This window comes from Ursus americanus, chromosome 26, assembly GCF_024610735.1.
Source record: "Ursus americanus isolate L20-20 chromosome 26, mUrsAme1.1.p, whole genome shotgun sequence".
In the NCBI taxonomy this organism is placed as follows: Eukaryota; Metazoa; Chordata; class Mammalia; order Carnivora; family Ursidae; genus Ursus; species Ursus americanus.
Genome location: NC_142152.1, coordinates 1,509,297 through 1,535,958, shown reverse-complemented (window position 1 = coordinate 1,535,958; position 26,662 = coordinate 1,509,297). Strand labels below are relative to the sequence as shown.

General features: G+C 37.0%; 1 protein-coding gene and 1 pseudogene across 2 annotated transcripts in view; both read left to right on the top strand.

Moving 5' to 3' along the window:
* Positions 1–25,421, top strand: part of AP5M1 (adaptor related protein complex 5 subunit mu 1) — a 45,125-nt gene extending 19,704 nt beyond the window's left edge. The window contains exons 9-13 of the transcript XR_015721752.1: positions 640–6,164; positions 7,779–8,518; positions 9,560–9,689; positions 15,678–15,785; positions 16,315–25,421. The gene's annotated coding sequence lies outside the window, so the exon portion shown is untranslated. The remainder of the gene's footprint in view (positions 1–639; positions 6,165–7,778; positions 8,519–9,559; positions 9,690–15,677; positions 15,786–16,314) is intronic.
* Positions 3,261–25,421, top strand: LOC123800605 (large ribosomal subunit protein uL1 pseudogene; annotated as a pseudogene). Its single transcript, XR_015721705.1, has 5 exons — positions 3,261–3,292; positions 7,794–8,518; positions 9,560–9,689; positions 15,678–15,785; positions 16,315–25,421. The product of XR_015721705.1 is annotated as a large ribosomal subunit protein uL1 pseudogene (transcript).
* Positions 25,422–26,662: the final 1,241 nt, after the last annotated feature.

Genomic DNA, 26,662 nt, shown 5'->3' with positions numbered 1-26,662 from the left:
GGATTTTATTCATTTTCTTTGATAACTACTCTTTGCATTTTTTAACTTGAAAGATGCTTTGCATTTGTGGTGAATATGAACATCTACTTCCAGTTGAAGATTTGGATGGTGTCAGACATACTCTAGATGCAAAATTGGCTAAATTCCCTTTTAGTGCCAAAATATGATTATGAAATCTGATGTCTATCATAAGGGTAATTATTCTTCAGTAGACCCAAAAGGTACAAAAAGTGTTAAATTTCTGAAAATGTACTCTAAAAAAAGTGGTTCTTGATTTTCGTAAAACCCTTCTTCATTTTTTACTGAACAGTATTTTTTAAACTTTTTAAAGCCAGCAATGCTCTTACAGTGTAAGGTAATACCCTTACAGTGGTGGGCACTTTCTATTTTTCCTTTTTAAATTATCTATTCGAATGTCAGGTTTGAAGTCAATAGCCTTATCAGGAATTCTTAAGAGAATTATTTGTGTAAAAAGGCTTTTTTGATTAAACAATAGTCTGTCTCATAAACTTTATTTTTTTCACAACAACTCAGTATTTCGGAGTTAAAATTATTGTGGTTTTTATACATTGTATGATTTAAGGTCTCAGAGCACAATTTTATACACAGTAACAACTAATATTTTATTTTTTATTATAGTATTTCATACTGCTTTGGAGACATTCATAGACTCCTGTACCACCCCTGAGAGGCAGGTAGGTCGAGTTATCATCCAGAGCCTCTGTGGGGACTGCTGCCGTAGCAGAATGGTTGTTTCTAAGACAAAGGTCAGGAAAGGGATGTTAATAAACAGTCCTCAGGTTTAAGGGACTTTTTTAGGATTACATCTTAAATTCCAACAAATCAGATTTAGGAGTTACTGAAAGTGAAATTGATCCATCCCTCATCCAAACTTTGCAATACTTTCCTGTTCTGACATCATTTAGATAGTTAGCTGTATTATCAGATTAGAAACCATTGTACCCGGCTGCTGAAAGGAAAAGGAGGCAAAAAGCTAAACATGGGATGAATTCTGAACCTTTTAACCTGGCTGAAGTACGTTGGTCCCTGTTATGCAAATACCTTCAATCCTCTGCTAAGTTCAGTGGAAATAATTTTCTTGAATGACAGGTTTATTCAGCAAGGATTCAGTTGGTGATTAATCCCCCTTTGATCTAGGGTATTTCACTTAACTACCAGTTACCTCGTTCTGACAAAGTGCAACTGAGATTAGGGAGATCACTAGAACACTACCAGGGCGTGCGTTTATTCTCTCTAACCTTTTAAAGCAAGGGCCAAGAATGCAATTTATTTTCAGTATTTGAAGATGTAAAGTCCTGTCTGCTAAGTTAGAAAGTCAATTGAATACCAAATGAAGTTTATTTCTTACGTAATAGAACAAACATTTCTTTTTGCTTTGACTAACAATGATTTTAGGAAACAGGCTTTGAAGAAAGAAGAAACAAAGACTACATTCTAAGTATATCTTCTAGTTTTGTTTCATGTACTAGAGTGTATACTTATTGGCCCTGAGATAAACCAAAAATCAAAGCAGTGGCTACAACTTAGGTTGAGAAAACGCTCCTATTTTATTAAACTGCATGGTTTTTCCCCGCCCACCCCCATTAAAAAATGTCATGCTATGTGGTAAAGAAATCCAATGGGGAAAACATATTGTAATACACAATTATTCATCTTAAGACTTGCGGTTTCAAAGCTTTATTTGTTAACTTTGCCCTTCCTCGAGGAAAAAGGGATTGTTATATTGCCATCATAAGAATAATCACATTCTTTTTCAGAATGATGGGGGTTTTTTCCATAAAAGTAAATGATGCCATTACAAAAATAATCCAAATTACTTTAAATTATCAAAATAACTACTTTCCACTGTATCGTTTACTATTTCTTCTGCCTTTTTTGCATTTAATTGGATACCTCTTCTTCTATAACTTTAAACTTTAAAATACTTTATGGAATTTTGCATAATATTTTAAGAATAAAATTTTAAGATGTGTTTTATGCTAGGCTTCATAAAAACTCACTTTAAAAAAACTATTAGCAACATCAGTGTCAATATTCATCTTCCAAGATATCAAATTTGGAGATTTATTCCTTAAGTATATTTCAAGATTGACTCTTAGAAAAAGAACATAATGATTTGTAACAAAAATAGTTTTAAAATATTAAATTATTATTGATTAATTTTATTATTACTGACAAGGCATTTTTTTTAGATGCTTTATAATTGTTCGTTATTCTAGTAGCAGTTTAGAATACAAATTACATAGTTAGGTAACTTTCCCACACATTTTTTTGTCTCAAACATTCTGTGATCCAATTTCTAAATTGAAACAATGACTTGTACACATCTAATTCATGTTGATGCCAAACCAGTCTCTCTAGTTTCAATTTAGTAACCAGTCTGTTTCTAAATATCTTTTTTTTTTTAAGATTTTATTTATTTATTTGACAGAGAGACAGGCAGCAAGAGAGGGAACACAAGCAGGGAGAGTGGGAGAGGAAGAAGCAGGCTTCCAGCGGAGGAGCCTGATGTGGGGCTCGATCCCAGACTGCCAGGATCATGCCCTGAGCTGAAGGCAGACGCTTAACGACTGAGCCACCCAGGCGCCCCCTAAATATCTTCTGATAGCAAGTTACTTAACCAAAGCAAAATTGATATGCTTGCTTGGGCAGCACATATACCAAAGCAAAATTGAGAAGCAGAGAAAGATTTAAGTTAGAAGGGCAGGATGCCTGGCTGTGTTGCTAAGCTAGTATTTTTAATAATTAACTATTCTATGCAGGCAATATTTAGTTAATAAATGTTGCAATATATTTTGAAATATGCCATCAGAGAAAGAATCTGTATGAAGCATATGTATACACTTATGTGTGTGTAGTTATGTAATATCTATGTTAGAGTATCTGACTTGGTGGATTTCCCTATGAAATGTTTGTGTATCATGTCAAAGGAAGAATATTTAAAGTCAAATACCTTCTCTCCAAACATGTTTGTTAATAGTAATAGAGAGGTTCATTAAAATGAAAATTAACAGAGAACTCATGCAATTACTCTCAAAAATGGTTACAGCTCTTAGGAGCTGAAGTCCTCAACTATCTTCTAATTTTTTTCGTGAACTGTTTATGGAGATGATAATATTATTATCTGTGTATAGCCTGGAGCAGTCAATGCCTTATCTGTATTACTAGTTTACTCCGAGGTCCAGATTGATTTCTCTAGGGCCTGACTCATCTGTGTAATTGACGGCAGTGTGGTGCTAATGTGTGATGCACAGCGTTTACGGACTGACAGGTATCCTGGGATGGAAACTACCTGCTGAATTATTTTTTCCATTAAGACGCTGAAATTTGTATGTCGTAATAATCCATTAAACATTTGAAGTCAAACTGTATGTTTCCTTTAAATGTCTTCTTTTTAAATGATAGTATCTGTAAAAACAATATTGTTTCGTTAACATCCTACTAATAATAAAAATGAAAAATAAATCATTATTACTCCTCTTAAAATTTTTTACTTTTTCTTTCAAAGGACTTGAGTGCCCTCTGCAGGCTATGAAGAGATAATTAATGACTGTATTTAAACCCTATGATTTTTCCCCCCTTTTAGAAGCATAGCCTGCATTAAGTGGGATCCATTTTATTTATATTGTTAGCTTTGTTAATTTGTCAGTGATTGAAGCAAGAGTTCCTTTGTCCGTTTTATAGTTGTGTTTAGTGTGAAGAATATTACCATTGATTTTCCAAATCACTTAGCTGGGACTCTTTAATGTTGGAACTATACACATTGGAATTAATACACATTCTCTCACAGAAAGGAGATCAGGAAAACATTCAGCTATTTTGAAATTTATTGGAGATGTAGAAAATAACTTGATTGTTTCCCATTACATTTTTAGGGTATTACACATTTGATACAAAGCCTTTTTCAATATGCATCATGTAAAATTTTAAAATTACATACAAGTTCTATGTAGTGATCTTGTGTGAGTGATGATTGCATTCAAGTTTAAAAACAAGGCTTCTTAGAATTTCTTTAAAGAAAGAATTAAACAGATAATGGTTTGTTGTGTTATTGTGTAGATCTGCTAACTAGAAAGAGCATTTCTATTTGAAGAGCAAAAAGCAGAGGTTTCATTGAGTCCCTCATTTCAGTGTACCCATACTTTCTCAGCAGGTACAACAGTTCTGTTCCTAAAGGATATAGGAGGTTTTTTTTTTGTATAGAAACTATAGAACTGGAGTGGCAGTGGCACTTTTGATTCACTTAAAGCTGCCAGGGAAACTAAACGTGATGAGAACAAGGGGAATGACTGGGTCAGATTAATAGAAATAGATCTTTTTGCAAGCAACATAATGATTCTGATCATCAACCTTGAAAAGTAAATTAGAACAAGCAAATTGCTGTTGAAAAATTCTTTCAGCACTCTGCTGTTGCTACTCAGCTAGGCAGGGCTCAGCCAGAGGCAAGGAAAAAATGCACTCAGTTTTGTATTAACAAAGGCAACATTATTAAAGTGAATGTTTACATTGTGTTTATTGAAGTGTTCAAAGAATATTTGTTGCATCTTCAACCTGCTATTCTCCAGACTGGTATATATAGTTCATGAGTGATAATAAAAATAAGTCATGTGTACGTTTTAGAATGATAGCTGACATTTAACTTAAGTGTTTCTGAACTGTCTTCAAAATGTTTAAGCATCAGACTTCAATACTTTGTCTTTTGAAGATTTTCATCTAAGAAATGTATCCCATAAAAAAAAAAAAAACCTCAGTTGCTTGAATAGACCTTCCACTTCCAAATGCTCAATTTTCCTCCCAGAAACAACAATGCATAGGGAATAATGGGCTGAAAACAATCAAACAAAACAGGAAAACAGCTGTGAAGTTGCTGAAGTGAGTGTGTAAAAATACATAGTATGTACATCGGTGAAACAGCGTGGTAAGTGTGAGCACTTGTGTGAGCTACAGTTGTCTTGAACTACTTCATAAAAACCAATTTGAGAATAGCCAAGATAGTGAATGATAACCTGTCAGTCTGACATTTAAAAATTTAAGAAGTATTATATGTGCTGGTGAAATGGGAAATTAATAATTAAAAGTTCAGAAAGAATTTTAGCTTTCATCTGTCTAAAATGAACAATTTAAATCACTTTTATATTTTAGGAGTAAGAAAAGTATCGTACTTAATGGTGATTAAAGTACCATGTTTTATTTGGTCTCTTAATAAGTGTTTATGAATGCAATTCAGTATTTTGCAGTCTCTTATGCGTTGACCAATTTTTGAAGAACTGTTTTCTTAGATTCACCAACAGGACAGGTTGTGAGTCTTGTACATTTCAGCCCCAAATTTATCTATCACAATTAGCAAAGATTATTAGCCCATGCTGTAGGCTGTTGAGAACCCCTTAGCCAGATATTTTATTATTTACCACTTCTATAGCATATATTTACTGAGTATTATGTGTTTATTCCTTTAAAGTCTAAAAAGAATTGATAACAATTACTTAAAATTCATGAGTTACTGTATAGAAGTTTATATTTAAAATGAATTGTATATAACATTTTCCTAAAGAACTTTGTCCATCATCTTAAAAAAAATTTTTTAAATAAAGCAAATGCCAAGCCTCCAGCTCTGCTTTTGCTAAGAAAGTAACCAGGGAAAGTAGTAATGTGCATAGCTTAATTAATAGTGGCAAGAGGACTTTAACTGATGTGGATATCACTGGCTTCATGCCGATAATATATATTTCTTTCAATTAAAAGAACATGCCATTTTATTTAATATTAAAGACCTAAACACAATTGAACATAAGGTATGCCTTGAAATTAAAAACTGCTGAGTAATCTAGTTGAAATGGTGACCTTAATTTAGTCAATAAAAACTCAATGTTAAACTTTATTGTATTACACTCTTATATGCTCCTCTAGAACTAGACACAAAGACAAAAAATAGTCTCTGATTTTGAATGGCATCTTATGACTCTCACAATGTATTAGCATTGTAATATGGAAGACTACTTCTGTACGTTTGCTAATACAGAAATTGTTCAAAGAAGTGATGGTTGCAATTCCCCAGGCAGACAGGACAGAAGGGCATCCCAAGAGCAACATCGTATCTGTGAGGTCTGACAAACAGAATTCCAGAAACCTGGACATCTAACATAGTAAGTGTATACATGGAATATTTTTTTGGTTCCAAATGTTTGAGATTTGGATAGATAGATAAATATAAATTTCTAAGGAAATTAATTATTGTTCTATTTAATTTCCACCCTCGCATACAAGTACAAAAGCACTTCTGCCTACTAAATCTACATTCCTCCACTCTGTCTCTCCTTCCTTGGTAATTTTGAATGCATATTCACATGTGCTAGTATGAGATTTGCCTCTGTATGATCAATGAATAAACTAGAATGATGTATAAACAGGATTATAAAGAAAATATATAAGTGAAGAATTTATATAACTTGATAGGGTAATATGTGTTATATTTGATAAGCTAACATTTTCTCCAGTTCACCTACTGTAGAACTTCTACCTTTGAAATATATTCTTAGCCTTGTTTCACTTGAATATGTATACATGCATGTATATATGTGTGTATAAGCAAAACGAGAAATATAAGCTCTTAAGCACTGGTCTCACCTATTAGTTTACAAATCTTTCCCCTACCTCCCATGCCAATATTTTGAACTCCTTGAGGACAATGACATTTATCTTCCCATCTTTGTATTCCCGGTGCCACCAGAAACACAAAAGCAGCTTAGTCTTGATTCAGTGAAGTAGCAAAATGTTAAATACGTAATAAAGCAGAGTGTCTTTCCACCTAAAACAAATCAATGATGTTTGAGTGATTATGGTTTTGCATGTGTGTATAAAAAGTTGATTGTGCAAACAGTGGTTCAGTCCACATTCAGCACAGGTGATTTCTGCCCTGTGATTGCCATCTGTCGCACTATTCAGAGAAATTGTCACCATTTGTGACACTTCTTCAGGCATACTGTGCAGTGCTTTTGCTCAGCCTGTTAGACCAGCAACAGCTGAGGCCTGCAGTTGCTGCCCATCATAGGACACATTCTTTGCAGTTATGCTTCAGTGAACCTTAAAGCCCTTGGCACTCCCTTTTTAGAAATCCTTTCTGGAACTCATTCTACAATGGCTTTGTGAGTTCCCCACTATTCACCAGAGTTGACCCTGATTTTGTTCAATATAATATGACCTGATATGCTATGACTTCTCTCATCCCATAAAGCCACAGCTTTCAGTGATTCCCGTACTGATGAAAATAGAGTCACCAGTATCCAGGAATTCCAAGTGGTTATTTTGAACATATCCATTAACCACAAAGGCAGAATAGTGTAGAGGAAATATACAATCTTTGAAGTCATACACAGCTGATTTCGAAACCTGCCACTTACCAGCTGGGTGGTCCTGGATAAATTACTTAACTTCTGTGATCTTCCCTTTTCCTCCTAGCTTCATAGGGTTATTGTATTAAATGATACCAAGTTCTCCGCATAGGTATTCAGTCAATGTTTTTTCCCTTCTAGATCAAAAGTTTAAGAATGCCCTTTTCATGTAACTGTCTCTGCCTATAATTAGACAGTTATATCTTCAGATTATCAAAATTATATGAGTTGTCCATTTGACCTTGGTGAGGTTTTTTCGTTTTGTTTTTATTTTTTTTTTAAGTAAGCTCTACGCCCAACATGGGGCTGGAGCTCACAACCTCAAGATCAAGAGTCACATGTTCTGCTCTTTTCTGGTTACTGCGGCAGGAGGAACTGAAGCAGCAGAGTCTCCCCCGACACCCTGTAGGAGGCAGTGCGGGAACTCCTGCACGGGAACCAGCGCAAGCGCTGGAAGTTGTTGCAGACGGTGGAGCTGCAGATCAGCCTGAAGAACTTTAGACCTCAGAAGGACATAGGCTTCTCGGGCACCATCAGGCTTCAGTCCGCTCCCCACCCCAAGCTGTCTGTATGTGTTTTGGGGCACCAGCAGCACTGTGATAAGGCCAAGGTGGTGGATGTTCCTCACATGAACATTGAGGTGCTGAAGAAACTTAACAAGAATAAAAAATTAGTCAAGAAGCTGGCCAAGAAGTATGATGCCTTTTTGGCTTCAGAATGTCTTATCATGCAGATCCCACGAGTCCTGGGCCAGGCCCGAATAAGGCTTGCAAGTTCCCTTGCACGCTGACCCACAATGAGAATATGGTGGCCAAAGTGGATGAAGTAAAGTCCATCATCAAATTCCAGATGAAGAAGGTGCTGCGTCTTGCAGTGGCTGTTGGCCACGTGAAGATGAAAGATGATGAGCTTGCGTACAACATCCACTTAGCTGTCAGTTTCCTGGTGTCATTGCTCAAGAAGAATTAGCAGTACGTCCGGACTTTACATATCGAGAGCATCATTGATAAGCCCCAGCTCCTGTGCTAAGGCACAGTTTAATAAACCCTAATGCTACCATTTAAAAAAAAAGAAAAGAAAAGAGTCACATGTTCTACTGACTGAACCAGGTGGGTATCCCTTTTTGGCTTGGGTTTTGAATGTCTGGGTATATGTTATATTGCAGGTATGCCTACTCCACTGCTTGACTGGGGCCTTGCAATTAATAAAACGGCTATAGAATTGAGTGGGTGTGTTTTATTTTTTTATTTTATTGTTTTATTTAAATTTTGGTTAGTTAATATACAGTGCAATATTGGGTTCTGGAGTAGAATTCAATGATTCATCACTTATGTGGGTGTAAGTGTTTTATAACTTTACTAAAGTTTAACAGTTCGTCATTATTCATAGGACATTCTCTCAAAATTCATATTATAAGGTTTGAAAAAACAGTCATCTGTCAAAAGTGAGACTGAATGAAAATAAAATCCATCCACAGGAACATTGAACAAATACACTAATAGCCCACAAACCTTTAACAGAGCTTGATTCTAGAAGGCTTTTCTGTATGTCGTCCAAGATGTAATCTCTGCCATTCATAACTGTTATATGTGAAAGTCATTTCTTCATAAGATGAACCATTGATTAAACATGAGTGTGATGTCTGGTAAGGAAATGAATATATCCAGAATATTCTGAAACACACATTTATACGACATACTGTACTAGACGATAGGAAAAAATGTGACGATTAAGTGCTTGCTTTCCCAGAATTTATAATCTAAAAGATAAAGAAATGCTTCAAATACTAGCTGTTATCTCTGGGGTTTTCTTAAAATACTTTTTCCTATAAATAACAGAAAAAATATTGATTTAGTTGACAACATAATTTTTTTAATGTCAAATTGATTGATTTATTGGTATAATAAAGCACTATTTGAGTTGTCAAATTGAGCTTCCTGGAAATCTGAAGTTACAGAACAAGGGCACTTAAATCTTAGAATGCTAAAAAGGGTTGAAAATAATTTGTTCTTTCCCCCACAGAATAGGGACATTTTGTTTTGTTTTGTTTTGTTTAACTGACCCTTTTGCCCCAATTAGCTTGACTGAAGGAAATAGCCTGAGCCGCAGCTGCAGAGCTCTGAGTAGGGGGGCATATTCCTTTTTCCCAGGTCTGAGCCTCGACCCAATGCCACGCCTCTCTGACGTCTGAAAGTGGAGAAGTGAATGGCAGGATAACACTGAGGCCTCTGAGACCCTCAGGGAACTCCCACTGAAGACCACTCCCCTACACCCAAGGAGGTGAGGACCTTCTTAACTTCCTAGTCCTGCATAGGAGGGTTCTGTAGGGATGCCCAGTTGGTGGCGCCTGAGAGCTTCCTAGGGGCTGCATGAAACCACAGCTACAAACAGGTATTTCTCTATGTTTCTTTCTAGCAAATACACTGGTTTTATATTTTTAATAGTTATAAAACGTTTCCTCCTTAAGTTTAAATTAAAAGTGAATATATAACAGTATTAACTATACTGGAATTAAAATTAAATTTAAAAAATAAATTGAAAATGAACATATACAAAGAAAGATATTGAGTAAATAATAGTTCAGATGGTGTATGGTGAGCAGAAAGGTGGAAACGCAGGTGAGCGCACAAAATTTATTTGGGGGCATTTTGAAGATCAAAGTTGGACACTTAGGGAATCTAAAATAGGAATAACCTTTGGGGCACCTGGGTGGCTCAGTCAGTTAAGCGTCTGCCTTCAGCTCAGGTCATGATCCCAGGGTCCTGGGATCGAGCCCCGCATCCAGCCTCCCTGCTCAGCAGAGAGCCTGCTTCTCCCTCTCCCTCTGCCTGCCACTCCCCCTGCTTGTGCTCTCTCTCTTTCTGTCAAATAAATAAATAAAATCTTTTAAAAAATAAAATAGGAATAACTCTTCATTATGCTACTCAAGATAGTTTTTCAGTAAAGTCCTCAGAGGGACGAATAAGCAATGTAGTCTGTGGACAGTATACTCTGGCTTTTGGGTTAGGCAGACACGTTTCAGTTGCCATCTCTGCGTAAGTCAACCTTGGGCCCAGGGTCCTCATTTGTAAACCAGGAGTCTTACCTCATAAGATTGGTGTATGAATTAAACGGCAAAGCACATAGAAAGAGAAAGTACAAAGGTGATGCTCATTCATTCCTTCTGACTCACTCTCAAATAATGTCAGCTGTTTCTATTTTCTTCATGACTTCCAAACTGGAAGTAGGTCACAATTTTTTTTTTTGGTAATGTGCTGGCAAAATAGGGAAAAACAGCATGTTGAATTCCCATATTTACTGCAGCATAGAGAAGTTAAAAGTTTGTGTTAGTGGCAAAGTCAGATGTAGATTTTCATCTAGTTAAGCTAACCAACCTCACTGCTTCTTCTTCTATGCACACAGTAAATGAACTTACACACATATACATTCTTGTAACAGATAATTCTCCTCTCTGCTTTGGTAACTAAAAGCTAAAAGCTGAAATGTTGACCTTTATTTGACCTTTTCTAGAGCTTTTCAAATATATTTTTGGTTATTACCTTTGTGTTATGTTCCTTTTACTATTCTCTATTTTCTCTTTGCCTCAGTGTATCTATTTTTTATTTTATTGTACTACCCTATCCTATTATATGGATCTTTATTAATTGATCTTTATTGTCATTATATCCTTTATTGTTGGTTTCCTTAAATCATTTTTGGAATAAGGTTGAGAATAGTTAAATGTGCAAAATAGTGTCATTAATCTACCACTGATAATGTTCTAGGCAAAATTTAAGAGAAAAAGATTGGAGAGAATTTAATATGATCCTGAAACTGGTCATGTCAGACAGTTCCTGGTGACTTCTAAACTTTAAGCAGTTCATTCTTGCTAAAACACAGTGAACTTAGTTGATGCCACCAATCATTGCTTTACATCAAAAGCCATTAGAATCTGTTTGACTATTTTTTTTAAATGAGACTCACTTCACTAACTCTACCAGCTTATGTATTCAAATACGTATCGTCTTTCAAATTAGTCTCCTCTAGAGATGATTCTAGTGAATCTATCATAGCTAGAAAAATAACGAGGGGACTTCTCTTTGCAAAAGCCTTCAAAGCTAATTTAGAAGCTACAGAAGAAAAAGGAACTTTATGATTGCCTCTTCTCTTTAAATAAAACCCACTTTATCTAGCTTAATCAACTGCCTTATAGTCATGGGACTCAATTTTTAAGAGATCAAATATTTGGAAGAATATGCCACTTGATTTGAAGGCCATCCACAAAGAAAAAGGAATTTCCAGAAAGATTTGGTACGATGACAGCCTCAGTGGAATAAGTGTTTAGTTAACCAAAGAGACTACGTTGAAGTTGCAAGTTTGGGTATTTGTTTCTCAATGCATCTCAGTAATAAGCACATCCCATACAGCATCATTTACATGTTTCTAGGAAGCCAAAATATTTTCAGTATCAGGATTTATTTGAGTTTTGTTTGATTAAAGCATAAAAATAAATTTTTTAAATAAAAATAATAATTTGGGGGTCTTTATAGCAAAGATCTATTTTGACAGGAAAATTGCAGCAATTGAACCTGTAGTGTATAAGGCTGGCACTGCCTAAAATGAAGGGAAAATAATGGAGTACTTACGCATGTGTTTTCATATTCTAATTTGAATACTCTACCAAGAGAAACTAAAAATTATGTTTTATAGCTCATTCTTATTCTTATAATAATCTTGTGATTATCTGTATTTAATGTTAAATATTATCTGACATCTTTAGTTCAATTTTTTTTAGCTGTTCACCCACGAAGACAGTAAGGCTGACATAATTACCCCCTTTTAATTCACAAGAGACATGTATTTACCTATTTGTTATAAGGCTTTTTTCATGCTAGCATGCTGTTACTGTGACAAGACTACTTTGAACACACAGTAGGTAAAATAATATCGTCTATTGCACAGCAGCCTCAATAGCTGAATGTTAATTTAACCAGTAAAGACAAAGTAATTGTAACAATAAGAACTCCTTTCTTCTGATGAAGTTAAAAATGGTACTCAAATTGCACTTGTGTGGTTCATTGGCTTAGTAATCACTGGAAAAAATCAAACAGTGCAAAGCCTATTTGCAAAGCTGCAACTAGTTACTAGGGATCCTAGTTGAAGATTTCAGTGTAGAATCAGTGTAGATATTAGCGGCATACTAAAGTATTTGGCACCTGGAGTGGATTATTTTTAATACCTATCGCCTCCATGTGACAAAATTATTTTCAGTGATAATCATGAAAGGAATAAGAATGATGTCCAGAAAAGGAGTTCAGGTCGTAAAAATTGCCTTTTATTGGCCATATGTATATGGATATTTGGGGAGTTTGTTTTTCTTTTTTTTTTTAACTGGCATAATCATGCCAGTGGGGGGGGGAAATAAAATGAAATATTTATTACAGAACAAATAAAAAATACGAATACTTATAAATCACATTGATGCATTTTAAAAGGGCGAATTTATACCTACATAGTGGTCTGTCACAGTAATGGGTAATAGCATTACGGTAACTGATACAATTTTAATAAAATCAAAATGTCTGCAAAAAGTACAATTTAGACAACTAAATCATACTATGTAGCGTTCTATTTCCTTGAGTTATTCTCTACTTTAAAACAAATGATTAACAATAAAAAGAAGTATTATTCAAATTTAGTAAAAGATCTGATGTTTGAGATAAGATTTACACTTCTCAAGCAGAAAGTTCACACTTCAGATTTAGTATGTTGTCTCACTGTTGTAATAAAAAGCTTCCCAGAATGACTGGATCGGAGTGACTCAAGTTCTGTTTCTTAATCTTTAAAATCACTGCGCTGAATTATTAATTTCAAGTATACTGTTTAAACACAGGATTATGTAGTACCATGAAGTTGGAGATAGAAATTGCCTTCAAGGAAGGCTTTAACAATCTTCAACTGCTATTGCTATGGCAGTCAAATGGATGCAGCCAAGTCCATGTGTGGGGGCTGATGGTATAATTGGGAGTTCTCCAAATTAACTTACATGCAAGATGCATTGTTTATTAAAGGACAGATTATCAAAATGTGCTAATCTGTAATTTACATATATTTTATTTCAGCTCAACCACAGTAATTATTTAGAATTTAGACCAATAAGAGGCAGTTTTGGAGAGGATTGTTTTGTCACTAACTTTGTTTAGAATTGTTGGCACATGACAATAAAAAGCAGCCCAGTGTTTGGTCAGTTTTAATATTGTGTTTAAGCTTCTCTATAGACAATGCCTAGAGCAGGAGGTGACCACCCTACCTTCAACAAATGACAGCACACTTTCATTTCGTCTCCGCCTACAGAACAGGCTTTGTTTTGTGCCAGGTACATCAACTGAAGAAAACATCCAGAGATGTTCTGCACCGATCTTAACATGTTCATCAGTATTCACTTAGTGAGGAGAACCAAGGGTTAATTAGTAAAATTAACAGTTATTTAATAACTGTGTGTCACCGCTTCCCAGGGCCATTGTACAACATGATTAGTTCTGCATCATATCCTACCATTAACACTATAAAGCCTTTTCAAATAGGATGGCAGAGTGAATAAAGCTTAGCGAAAGACCAAAGGTGCAATTTCTGACATTGAGAGTGTCCTGTATCTTGAGTTATAGGGCCTGCATACTACCTCTCAAATCACCACATCAACCACTCTCTGGTCCTCTTACTCACTTGGTCCCTCTGATACAATGACTTAGCCCATGTCATTACCTCAAGATTGCAAACGGGGCATCATGAGTTTATGGGCGCTTCTGTCTTGATGAGGACACGTTTTCAAATCTTTTTATAAAGTCACGAGATTTTTCTATCCCAAAACTAAAACAAAAGACAGTGCTGGTGGCTGTATAATCATGACTATATCACTTATTGTCAGTTTCTTCAACCAAAAAATGTGGGAAGAAGGCAAGATGACTGGATGATCTCTAAGGTCCCTAGCACCTTCTATATTTCTGTTGTACGTATGAAATAAATTTTACATAAACCAAATTTTATCATTTCTAGGCACATAATTTTGGGAAAAGAGAAGAGACAAATCGTTAATAATAGGAAAATGTGATGGCGGTGACAGTGATCACAGGACTCGTGATTAGGAAAGCAAGTTGTGAAGTTATAAAAATCTTTCCCTTATGGAAGTTTTCTGATTGGGTTTCTCTCTCTCTCTTCCCTTTCACTTTCCCTTATGGTTTTTGTTGAACCATGGCCCACAATCCCATACCCTGGGGCTCTACTTAACAAATGTTAACAAAATCACAACAATAAGTAAAATATGTAGTATGTCAGTAGTGATAAATTCTTTAGAGTTAAAAAAAAGGGAGGGAAGAAGAATGAAGAGTTCTGGGGGACAGAAGTGGGGTACAATTTTTACAACAGAATAATACACAATTGTCATAGAAACTGAAGGCAGACGTGGCAGGAGGCAAGAGTGAAGCTTCTGGTAATCAGGAAGAGAGAAGCAAGTGCTATGAAAAACAGCTTTTACACCATTCAGGAAGTGACCTTGCTTGTCACGAAGCAGCAAGCGTCACAAGGACAGGCGAAGGTATAATTGAGAAGTGCTTTTACTTTTCAAACTCAGTATCTTCATCGACACTAAATGATTTTAAAACAGCTGTGGTGGAGTGTCTGGGTGGCTCAGTCAATTAAGGGTCCCACTAGATTTCAGCTCAGGTCATGATGTCGGGGGGTGGGGGCGGAGATCAAGCCCCACGTTGGGCTCCACACTGAGCATGGAGGCTGCTTAAGATTCTCTCTCCCTCTGCCCCTCCCCCCATGCTCTCTAAATAAATACTAATAAAAACCTCCCTTAAAAAAGTAAAACAACTGTAATTTCACAAAACACCTAAATTCTGACTGCAATTGCAAACTACCTTCTGAAACACCAGCAAAATCCAGACACTAGGGATAATAATGCTTGAAACAACCTATCCCAGGGAATGCTGTTTCTCAATAAGATATAGTCCGCTATTTGACTGGACATTTTTCTGTTCAGCTTTCTATCAGTAATTATAGGATTTAAACTGAGAAGTTACCTGGTTCCTGGAGGTGTGAACTCCAGGGAAGGGTGGTGAGAGAGGCTTCTGTGTTGAACCCATTCTGATCCAGAGTTATGCCAAGGGTGTCCTGGCAGTCGTGGGGTATAAAACAGGAAAAGTCTTACACTGGAATAGACCTTTGGTCAAAGCTAGCTCCGGGGAAGAGGAGTTGGCCTTCATCTAAGAACTGCTTTGTCCTGCCCAGAGACTTCCTTGTGCTACAGGTGGGGCCTGCTGGACAGTGGACAACCATTCTTCAACAGCAACTCCATGTGGCAATAAGAAGCAACGGCAGTACATTCGTGTGATCAAGGTCAGTATTCCACTTCGTGGGGTGGAGAAGTTGGACCAAGCAAAAGCCTCTTGTGCTCTGGATAACGGGAGTGGTGGGGCACCTGTTATCTGTCCCTATTTATCCAAATATTTATGGATGATTTGTAAAGCGGTTCAGATACCTGCATCCCCAAATTGCAAAAACATCTTTTCCTTCTTAAATTGAGAGAAAGAAAGTGAACTGTTCACTCTCTGTCACCCAAGTAAAGTTTAAATCTTGATCTCCAGAGGGAAATTTTGAGTATTCATTATACACAGGTATTTACTTATGCCATACAAATGCGTAATGTTCTAGGCTGATTCTGAATGTAGATCATAATAACCAACATTGTTAAGCACTTACTGTTGATTAATCCTTGGGCATTTTCTCTTTTAATCCTCCCAATAACCCACGGAAGTTTGGTACCTCCATTTTGTAGAGGAGGGAAATGGAAGTTTGGCGAGATGGTGTGCTGGACCAGAATCTGGGCACAGGGCAGCCAGTCTCAGGAGCTCCCTTCTCTATACAGGGCCTCCCAGGAAGCAAACCTGATTCGTTGGCAGTTGGAATAAGAGACCTCACATCTCTTTTCAGCACCACCCCCACAATTGGTCTCCTTCCTAAGACAGGTAAGAGTGAAGTTACTCTAAACACTGATTGCTAACATTGATCCAGTCCATTAGGTCAGTGTGACCATTTCTGTGCTTCCACCTTTTATAACCCTCCCTTTTACAAACTGTACCATTCAGTTTATGTGTACTTTCCAGCAAGCCTGGAATGATACCTTATCGTCAGCCAGTAGATAAACTTTTAGTCCCGACTCCATTTCCACAAGCAAATGACTCACTAAAATTTCATAGTCAAGAGGTGAGAAACATGTAAATGTAATTCTTTGAAATGTCTCCTTTGGGTTCAGGGAACGTACATTGTAGGGGCTAATTGTCAGAAAGTTTAATTGTTACCCTGTATCGAGCTTCCCTTGTGTGCTGGGGCACACCATAGGTGCTAATAGTGAGAAAATTTGACTGTAGCTCTGCTGAGCTCTCTTCATTAAGCTAATGGAACATTTTCCTTTCATTTTCTCCCTAGGGTGGCTGTAGGAGTACAACCTTATAATTGTTGCTCTTACTGTAATTGGAGGTAGTAGGAGTATATATAATCTTATTGTCTTTCCTATGTGGCGGTAGTTTATTTATGACCTATTGATAATTCCCAGCCAGCAGCAGAAAACTCAGTGAGTATTACATTAGCATTCCCTCCTAGGAGAGTGCCTACCAAACAAAGACTATCATTAACCAGAAGGAACACGTACTAGGGATGGCCCATCATACCAAATATAAACTTCGTTACTGCAAAGATTGACCCCTCTGGGTATCATGGGTGTTTCTTTTTTTCACTAAAATTAATGAAGGCTTCATCTTTTCCTTTCTTTAGATGTATTAACAAAGCTTCATGCATCTTTTTTGGGAGGCTCTCAAAGGCCACTGCACATCTTCAAAGTAACAGGGAGTCTTATTTGGCTTTTGAGGTCCTTGGAGTACAATGGCCGATGAGAAAAACATCAAAATTTAGGATCCACCACCCTGATTCAGGGCACTGGGGTGTGCTGAATACAGCCTAAGTTCAGCAGGACCCTCCCCAGAGGAGGGATGTGGGGATGCCCTAGGAACCTGTTGGCAATACAAATGACGAGGTCTGCTAAGGCACAAACATCTGTATTGCCAAATCTTGACCTCCTACAGTATATTTTGATGAAACAACCTTTTAACTATCTTTTACAAGCTGGAACGTTTTTTAGGACACAGAGTATTCTCTGAAAATTCTCTACAACCTATGTGTTTTGTTTGGCTTTCATTAAAGGGTCACTGTAGAGAACTTGCATATTAACTATTTTGCTGTTTAAAATAGTTCCATTGAAGGACTGTCCTTTACTTCTGAACAGAAGGTATCTTCTAATGTCAGTACACAGAGCTCATAAATACAAACAAGTTAGGCTGGCATCCATGAGAACATAGAATTACGTATCCCACCCCCACCAGATTATTGAATATGTAAGAAGTGAATGGTGGACTGGATGCATAGTCAAATATCTGAATGGTCAAAACTTAAAATCTGCAAATTGGCATTTGGTCAAGTAACTCTTATGTGGCAAGCACAACACTAAAAATCTTCACAGAGATGATTTTGTTTTATACCCCTGTAGTGCAGAATAACGGCCTCCAAACATGCCTGTGTCCTAATCCCTGAAACCTGTAACTCTCTTACCTTCTATGGCGAAAGAGACCTTGAAGGTGTGTTTAAATTAAGGATCATGGTATTGAAAAATTAACCTGGATTGAGCCAATGTAATCACCAGGATCATTTTATGAACAAGGAAAGAGAGTCAGAGTCAGAAAAGAAAATATGACCACAAAAGCAAAAGTTGGAGTAATGTGGCCATGAGCTAAGGAATGTGAGCAGCCTCTGCAGGCTGGAAAAGGCAAGAAAATGGATTATCCCTCCAGAGACTTGGAAAGAGTTCAGTCCTGACAACCCATTCAGGACTTCTGACCACCAGAACTGTAAATGATGAGTCCGTGTTGTTTTTAGCCACTCAATCTGTGGTAATGTGTTATAACAGCCATAAGACACTATATAACTCTCCACGGTTTCACAAAACAGACTCATCATCTCCATTTGACAGACAAGGAAGCTGATATTTCAGGGATTCAAGTGGTTTAGCTCACCGTGCTTCCTCTCACAATGCAGGGGGGTGTAGCTGGTTTCGAGTGGAACTGCATTCTTTCTTGAAGCGGATGGGTGCTCCCAAGGTAATGGACAAGCTGCAAAATGCATGCATTAGGTAACTCACTGCCCGTCACCCTTTTGTCTTCAGTCATCAGGTTAGATGATTTACTTATTTATTTATTTGAGAGAGAGGGAGCGTGCACGAGTGCGGGGCGGGGGGGAGCAGTAGAGGGAGAAAGAGAATCCCAAGCAGACTCCCCACTGAGAACAGAGCCCAGTGCAGGGCTTGATCCCAGGACCCTGAGCATGACCTGAGCTGAAATCAAGAGTTGTACACTTAACCAACTGCACCACGCAAACACCCAGGTTAGATGACATTTTAATGAGCTTAGCTTAGTTTTTTATTTTCTAAAAAGTTGGCAGTTTTGTGAAGATTAACTCAGCATTTCTGAAACCAGAGCTTCTTGTATTGCTCCCTCTTTTGGCAGACATTTTCCTTTGTCTCACCATTTAAGTTTAGACTCAAAAACTATTTATACCAGGAGGGAATAAACAGTTTGTGAGGGGAAGGGGCTTAATGTGTTTCCCAATTTGCAATAGTACATTCAGGTAGGGTCTTAGAGAGAGATGTCATATTCCAGTTTCAACTTTGCAGCCCACATAAATGGAGAGCATACTTTTGGATAGTTGATGGTCATTTTCCATGTCCCTAGCATCATGGTTCCCTGGGTTCTGCAGCAAGTCTAGATATAAAGGTCTGAGGCTTTAGGTTTGTTCTGGTTTTAAGCACATTTGGCTCTACAGAAGATATGTGTTCATTACACATCTCCCCTAGCTTGGGAGAATAGTCTTCCCCTTTCTTTGTGGTCCAAGTGAAGGCAACCCCATGTGACCTAGGCATGGCCAATCGTAGTACAGTATGTTAACTCCTGACCTCAGTGATTGGTTCAGGGATCAAGAAGGATGGCCCAGGGTTCTTAGACCTTTACTGCCAGAGAAGAAAAGATGTTTTCTCTTCCTGGGAAGCTATCAGAGTAATATAAGCCTATGACTCATGCATCTTATGGCCATTTTTACTGAACATTTGAGGCAGTCATCTGCTGCAAGAGAGAGCAGCCAACGCCCAGGAGCTGAGAGTTGACAGAAATTCCAGTATGTAAGCCAACAAAACGACCTTTTCAAATTTAAGTTAGATGGATACAGATTTCTCATTAAAATAGTATATGTTTTTAAATTTAATTTTTCAGGTGGCTCAGTCGATTAAGCGTCTACTTTCGGCTCAGGTCATGATCCCAGGATCCTGGGATGGAACCCCGCATGGGGCTCCCTGCTCAGAAGGGAGTCTGCTTCTCCCTCTGCCCCTCACCCTGTTCACGCTCTCTCTCTCTCACCTGCTTTCTCTCTCTCTCAAGTAAATCAATAAAATCTTTTAAAAAATTAATTTTTCAAAAATGGGATATCATACCTGAAAAAATGGCACAAAGCAAAAGCCTCCTTTCCAGGTTGTCTCATCTGCCCATTCCCATCCCATAGGTTAACAATGGTCATTCTTAATTTTATGTGTAGCTCTACAGATTTTCTTCATGCACGTACAGGCAACTATAAAAATACATCTGTATTTTCTCTGTTTTACCACAGAAAGTATCATATTAGACATACTCTTCTCCAACTTGCTTTTTTCACCTAGCAATGTATCTTGTCAATTTTCTCCTGTCAATAGATAAAGACCTTCATCCTTTACGCAGCTAGATAGTGTTACAGGATCCATTTTATCAGAAGGATCTTAGAAAATCGGGTTGGTTTCGAGGAGTTAGGTCAACTCTATATGAGAAAATAGGGTTGCTCCATGGCAAAGAATATACAGAATTTCTAGGCTCCCTTCTTAGTAGATCCAAATCTCCTTTTTTCACATATTAACAAGCTTACCGTTCCCCAGAAATTAACATCAAAATTTAGGGTGACAGTTGCCATGAAAATTATGAATGACCGACCCCATATAATCTTGAAAAATGAATCCAGGATAAACAAACTGTGGCATAGGTTGGAAATCTACAATTCAGTTTGGTTCACAAACTTTTTGTGTTTTCTTTGTACAGTGTTTAAAATTTTTTTAGCTACTTGCTAATATTTAAAAATGTTATATTGGGCCATTTCATATTAATATGTTAGTACTTAATTTATAATATCATATTTCAATATTTCATATTAAATACAGATTTCTGGATTCCCTGCTCAACTTGGACTGCTCATCCCCACCGGGCAACAACAGGCTAAAGTCCTGTAGCAAGTTCCGGGTAGGTGCTCAATGTAGGACTTCCATCTAAAGATGGCAGGTTAAGCATACATATTTCCTCTGATGCCCTTACCAAAAGTCATAGAAAGTGTCATATTAGGATGTTTTTGAGGAGGTTTTGTTTGTTGGTTTTTTTTTTTAAGAGCTATAAAGTCTCAAAGGCGATAGGAAAGATGATAGCAAGACAATGTTGGAAGCTGGAAAGCCAACAACAGGCACCTCACCTAGTAAACCAGAGAAAGTTGAGTCTTAAGTCAATGGTGAGAAAGCAAAAACCCCAGCATGCTTTGCACAGTGAATTTCTAAAGCCTCAGGAATTGATGGCTTCAGAGACTTAGGAAAATGTGTATGAAGATGAACTGCAAACAGGAAGAGTGGTAGAAGGATGTAACTAGATCCCATCCCTCCTTCTACCTGGTGGAAAACCAGTACCTGATTCCCTTACAGAGCTAGGAGAAAGAGAGCCTCTGGACTTGGGGGGAGGGGAGCCTAGGAGCAGTTACTAATGTTGACCCTATATTGAAAAGAGGAGGATGAAGTGAAATATGTATACATACTAAATGTTGAAACTACTACCAGCATGCCTCCCAGCATGGCTTTCAGAAAATGGGCAGCTTTATAAACTCAGGGAGGAGTAATAAAGGTTCTTCTTTGGAAATCTGACCCTACCAAGAAAAGTGACTGAGAAATACTTATGTTGGCTGGGAGTTCTCGTAAACAGAACAGCCTGGTCACTCTGCAGCGAGACCGTAGTCATCAAGCCTCCCAAGCTAACCAGAGAACTTCCACTGAGCTCTTAAGTGAGCCATTCTTAATTACTATCGAGCAGCTAGGGATTCTTAGATATCTGAGGGAGACTTCCAACACAAAAGATAAAGTCCAAAATGAACTGAACGAAAAAAACAAGTAAGTTGCAACTTGGAGGAAACAAAGACTACAGAGGGACATGAAAACTTTCTAAAAAAGCTATCATTAAAATCTTCAGAGAAATAAAAGATGATATTGCATCCATGAAACGGGATTCCTTTCTATTACAAAGGAATATCCGGAAAAATGTAAAAGAAAAAAAGTCTTGGAAATTAAAAGTATAATAACAGAAATGAGAAATTCAATAAATGGATTAGAAGAGAAATTGAGAAACTCTCCCAGAACTCAGATTAAAATACAAATAGAAAATATAGGAGTAGGCTTAAGAGAAATACAGGAGAGCCAATACCTGAGTAATAGGATGACAGGGAAGATGAGGTAGAAATCACCGACAAAAACATTCATAAAAATTTCCCAAGATTAAATGAAGAATGTGAATTTCCACATTGAAAATGTCCAGTAAATTAATAGGCTCCTAAATTTGAGACTTCAGAACTCAGAGGACAATTAGAAGATTCACAGTGTTTCCAAAGGGGAAAAAAAAAAATCAAGATTGAGAAGCAGATAAGACTTCTCTAGAGACCACAAGAAGCTAGAAGAAAATGGAGTATTTCCTATAGAATTCTGAGGGAAAATAATTCCATTCTGGCATTCTAAGCTCAATCAAAATATCACTTAAATGAGACATGTTCAGAGATTCAGGTTCCCCAAAATTTGTTTTCTATGTATCCTTTTTCGTAGTAACTACTGGAGGAGACCCCCCAAAAAGGGGGGGTAGACAATTTTAAAAACTTGGAGTCCAATGGAGTGGGGATCTCACACATTCAAGAGGCAAATGGAGTCCTCGGAATAAAAGCAATCAGATACCAATGCCCTCTAGTTATGTCAGAATCACAGTTCTAACCTGTAATTCACAGCCACGCACATCCGCCATGTTAACCATTAGCTTAATACAAAACACAAGACTTCTTCAAACCCAATTTGCATTATGAGCCCTAATATCCAGAAGGGTGAAAAATTTGGAGTGTGAGATGGGAGCATTTTTCACATATTATTTGTGCTTTTTCTTAAAAAAAAAAAGTCAGTTTTTCTGTATGAAAATTTAAAACATGCTGTCTAAAGGAATGATTAGTCCTTCTGTCACATTTTCCTGTTTCCCCACTCTCAGCTTCCCCCAAACCTATCAAGACCTACGTAACAGAAGTAGGATCTTAAATACCTTTTGTTTTTTTAAATAACCTTTTAATTTTAGAATACTTTTAACATATAGAAAAGTTGCAAAAATAGTAGAGAGTTCTCTGATAACACCTCATTCAGTGTCCCCTATTGTTAACATCATATAGTGACTCATTTGTCATGACTAGGGAATTAACATCAGTACTTTACTATTAAGTAAACGCCATAGTTATTCTGTTTCATTAATTTTTCCCTGTTCTGGGATCATATTGCAGGATATCACATTATATACATGTCTTTTTAGCCTCCTCTGGTCTGTGACAATTTATCAGACTTTTCTTGTTTTTGATGACTTTGGTTAATTTGAAGTATGCTGATAAAATATTTTGTAGGATGTCCCTACAATGGGTTTCTGATGTTCATAATCATGGTTAGACTAGGGATTATGGGTATTTGGGAGGAAAACCAGGGAGGTGAGTGTCATTTTTGTCACATCATATCTGGGATACATGCTATCAGTGTGACATCACTGATGCTATTAACCATGATGAGATAGGCCAGATAGCATTCGCCACATTTATCCATGTAAAGCTAGTATTTCTTCTTCCCACACTCTACTCTTCAGAAGCAAGTCACTAAGCTTAGCCCACACATCAGGGGTGAAGGATGAAGATGGGTGGTGAGTATCTCTATAAACCATTTGGAAATATTCCCCTCTCCCTTTTTTATTTGTGTTTGTTCAATTGTGTATTTATTTTATACTTTGGATTATGATCTAATCCCGCCTTATTTATTTTGTTGCCTCAAGTTTTCCAGGTTTGTCCATTGGTAGCTCTTCTAGGTTGGCTCCTGTTTCCCTTGGTTATGCCTCACTTCCTGTTTGTGTTTTGAGTACTTCCCTACTCTCTGGCATTACAGGATCCCCTGAGTTCATCTTGAATACTTTCTCCCTCAGCCCTATAATCAGCCATTTCCCCAAGGAGCCTGGTTCCTTTTATTAGAGAATATCACATACCCCTGATTATTGCTGTGATTCTTTTTTTCTTTTTCTTTTAGGACTTCACCCCTCTGTCAACATAAGAGCTATTGGGAATATCAGGGAAAGAGAAAGATTTTGATAACTTTCCTCAGGATTAATGTAGACTTAATTTTAACACCTTACTCTAGCTCCTTACAAGACAGAGACTATATTAGTTGTCCCTTATCCTAGAAGAACAGTATTAGAAATTGGAATTTTCAGTCTTAACCTTATACCCTTAGAAATATTATTTGACTAACATTTTACAATCCATCTGAAGCATGCTAAACAGGTATTCCAAGAATTAGATTCAATGATACTACGTATTTTAAGAGCAGGAACCCCATAAATACATAGGATAGTTAACTTCTTAGTCTTTGCATTTTTATTAGGACTATCTAACAGATTTTATAAATCCCATACTCCGAGTTGTTCAGTGTGTGCATAGCTAGTGTCATTTTTCTTTTCTTTTTTTTTTTTTTAAAGATTTTATTTATTTATTTGACAGAGAGAGAGACAGCCAGCGAGAGAGGGAACACAAGCGGGGGACTGGGAGAGGAAGAGGGAGGCTCCCAGCAGAGGAGCCTGATGTGGGGCTTGATCCCAGAACGCAGGGATCACACCCTGAGCCGAAGGCAGACGCTTAACGACTGAGCCACCCAGGCGCCCCAAGTGTCATTTTTCTTAAGAAAAAAAAAAAAAAAAGATGTTTTCACTCGACACATAAAATGAATAGCCAACACTAAAATTAAAAAATTATTTTAGAGACAGTTAAATTAATCTGAAATCTATACTATATAAATGTGAATTCAAAGTTAATTGTATTCTTTTTCCAAGACTCTATATTTGCACTTACAGATACAAGGCTCAACTCAACTGTCTGTGTCAAATGACTTAATCTGGTCATTAGACTTATGGGGAGATTTAAGCATTTTAGTGAAAGGGGACAAATACAATATTCTTTTGTTTAAATTAAGTTTTGCAATTCAAAGGATTTGTTCATTTGGGCCTTCAAGTTCCTTCTTTCAACATGAGAGAGTCTTGAAGGTAGAATCTTTGCTTGAAAGGCTTTTGCTTTTGAATCTAACTTTTACTTTGAAACTAACCAAAAAGAAGCTAAGTGTATCAGAAGCATACCTAATCTCCTAGAAGTCAGCATTGCATCCAGTGTATTAAAATTAAAACCTTTTTTTTCCCTCCTCCCTAAATAGGCATCTGGTAATAAAAGGCCAATCATCTGGGTTAGGATAAAACAGGCAATGTTTTTCCTTCACTAGTTCATTTGGAAAAGTTGCTTTGCTAATTGAGAAAAATTTAATGAATTTTACTTGTATTAAAATAAAGGTGATTGGCAACAATGTACTCATTTGAGAAAGTCATTACATTTATGTATTGTGTTTTCATGTAAATACTTTTGCCAAATGTATTAGCAAGGAATATAATATTATGGTTCATGGTTCTTGTAGTATCTGAAAAGAATAATTGTATAACTAATCAATGAAAACAAAGTAAATGTTCCTCTTGGGTTTGTACAATAAAAATGGAATTAAAATTACTCAGGCTCAAAAATGCAAATGCAATGCATCTCTACCAGTAGAAAAATAAAGTTCTAAAGGCAGAACTTGTATAGTAAGGCCAGTATTTCAAGTCCTCTGAGAGTCTTCATTTGATTCCAGAACTGATCATTTCAAAATTCCCTTCCATACATTTTTATAAAGTGATCAAATATTTCACTGTTTTTAAAACAAAATTATCATTCATTTTCCTGAACAGGCTAACTGGTATTCAGAACACATTCTGGGGAAAATTAATGCTAATCAGTTCAGCGGCAGCAACCAAAATAGCACTGTAATGTATTAGACAGTAACATAAGATTAAATTCACATTAAACTCAAGAGCAAATAACCCATATCAATTTAAACAGATTAAATCCTGGGAAAGGGCAAAGGTTAGAAATGATCTGAAGGATAACCAAATTGTATTGAGAAGAATTGACCTTATATTAGACAACAGCACCCCCTACCGGAAGCTTGAGGCTGCCTGAACAGGCCTTCTTGGAGGCTGCTGGGAAGGAGAGGCAGGGGGAAAGGAATCCGCGAGGATGCTCAGACCTCCACCTGGCAGGTAGGGCCTCCATGGAATTCAAGGGCATCATCAGTCCCAGAATCATTTCTTCTCTATTGTGTCATCACAAACCTTAGGCATATCACCTAGAATTTTTGTTATTTCTCAACTGCAGGTGAGCAAGACATGGATTCTGAAGGTTTTATTAGTAAACATTTACAGTGCCTTTTTTTAAAAAAGAAAGGTCAAATTCTATGATAAATATTTGATATGAATAAACAGTATCTCTTCATGCAATGATTTTAATTAGGCCTCCTCAGAATTTCCCCACAGTGCTCAAAATTATTCCTGTCCTTGGTGGAGAATGTTTCTTAGGGTGCTTTGACCTACTACTCCAACAAGCATGCTGGCTGTATTTAATACATCTGTACGTGAATACATATGTACACACCCACAGCGTATGTACACACACTGTGCAATCTGTGGTTCGAAATGGAGCCTAGAAACGCCTTGGTAAGGTGGCAAGCCTTCAGCATCAGTTTGCCCCTTAGGGTTCGGGTTTATGGCTTTTTTTCTGTTATTCTTCGGGTAAGTAAACATCTTTAGTGATCACAAGAAATATGAACACTCCTGAGAAATAATAAAAGCAATCATTTGACAGACTAGCCATCTATAAGACATCCTCTTTTTAAAATTAATGTAAAATACCCAACAGTCTTTTGAAGTCAACAA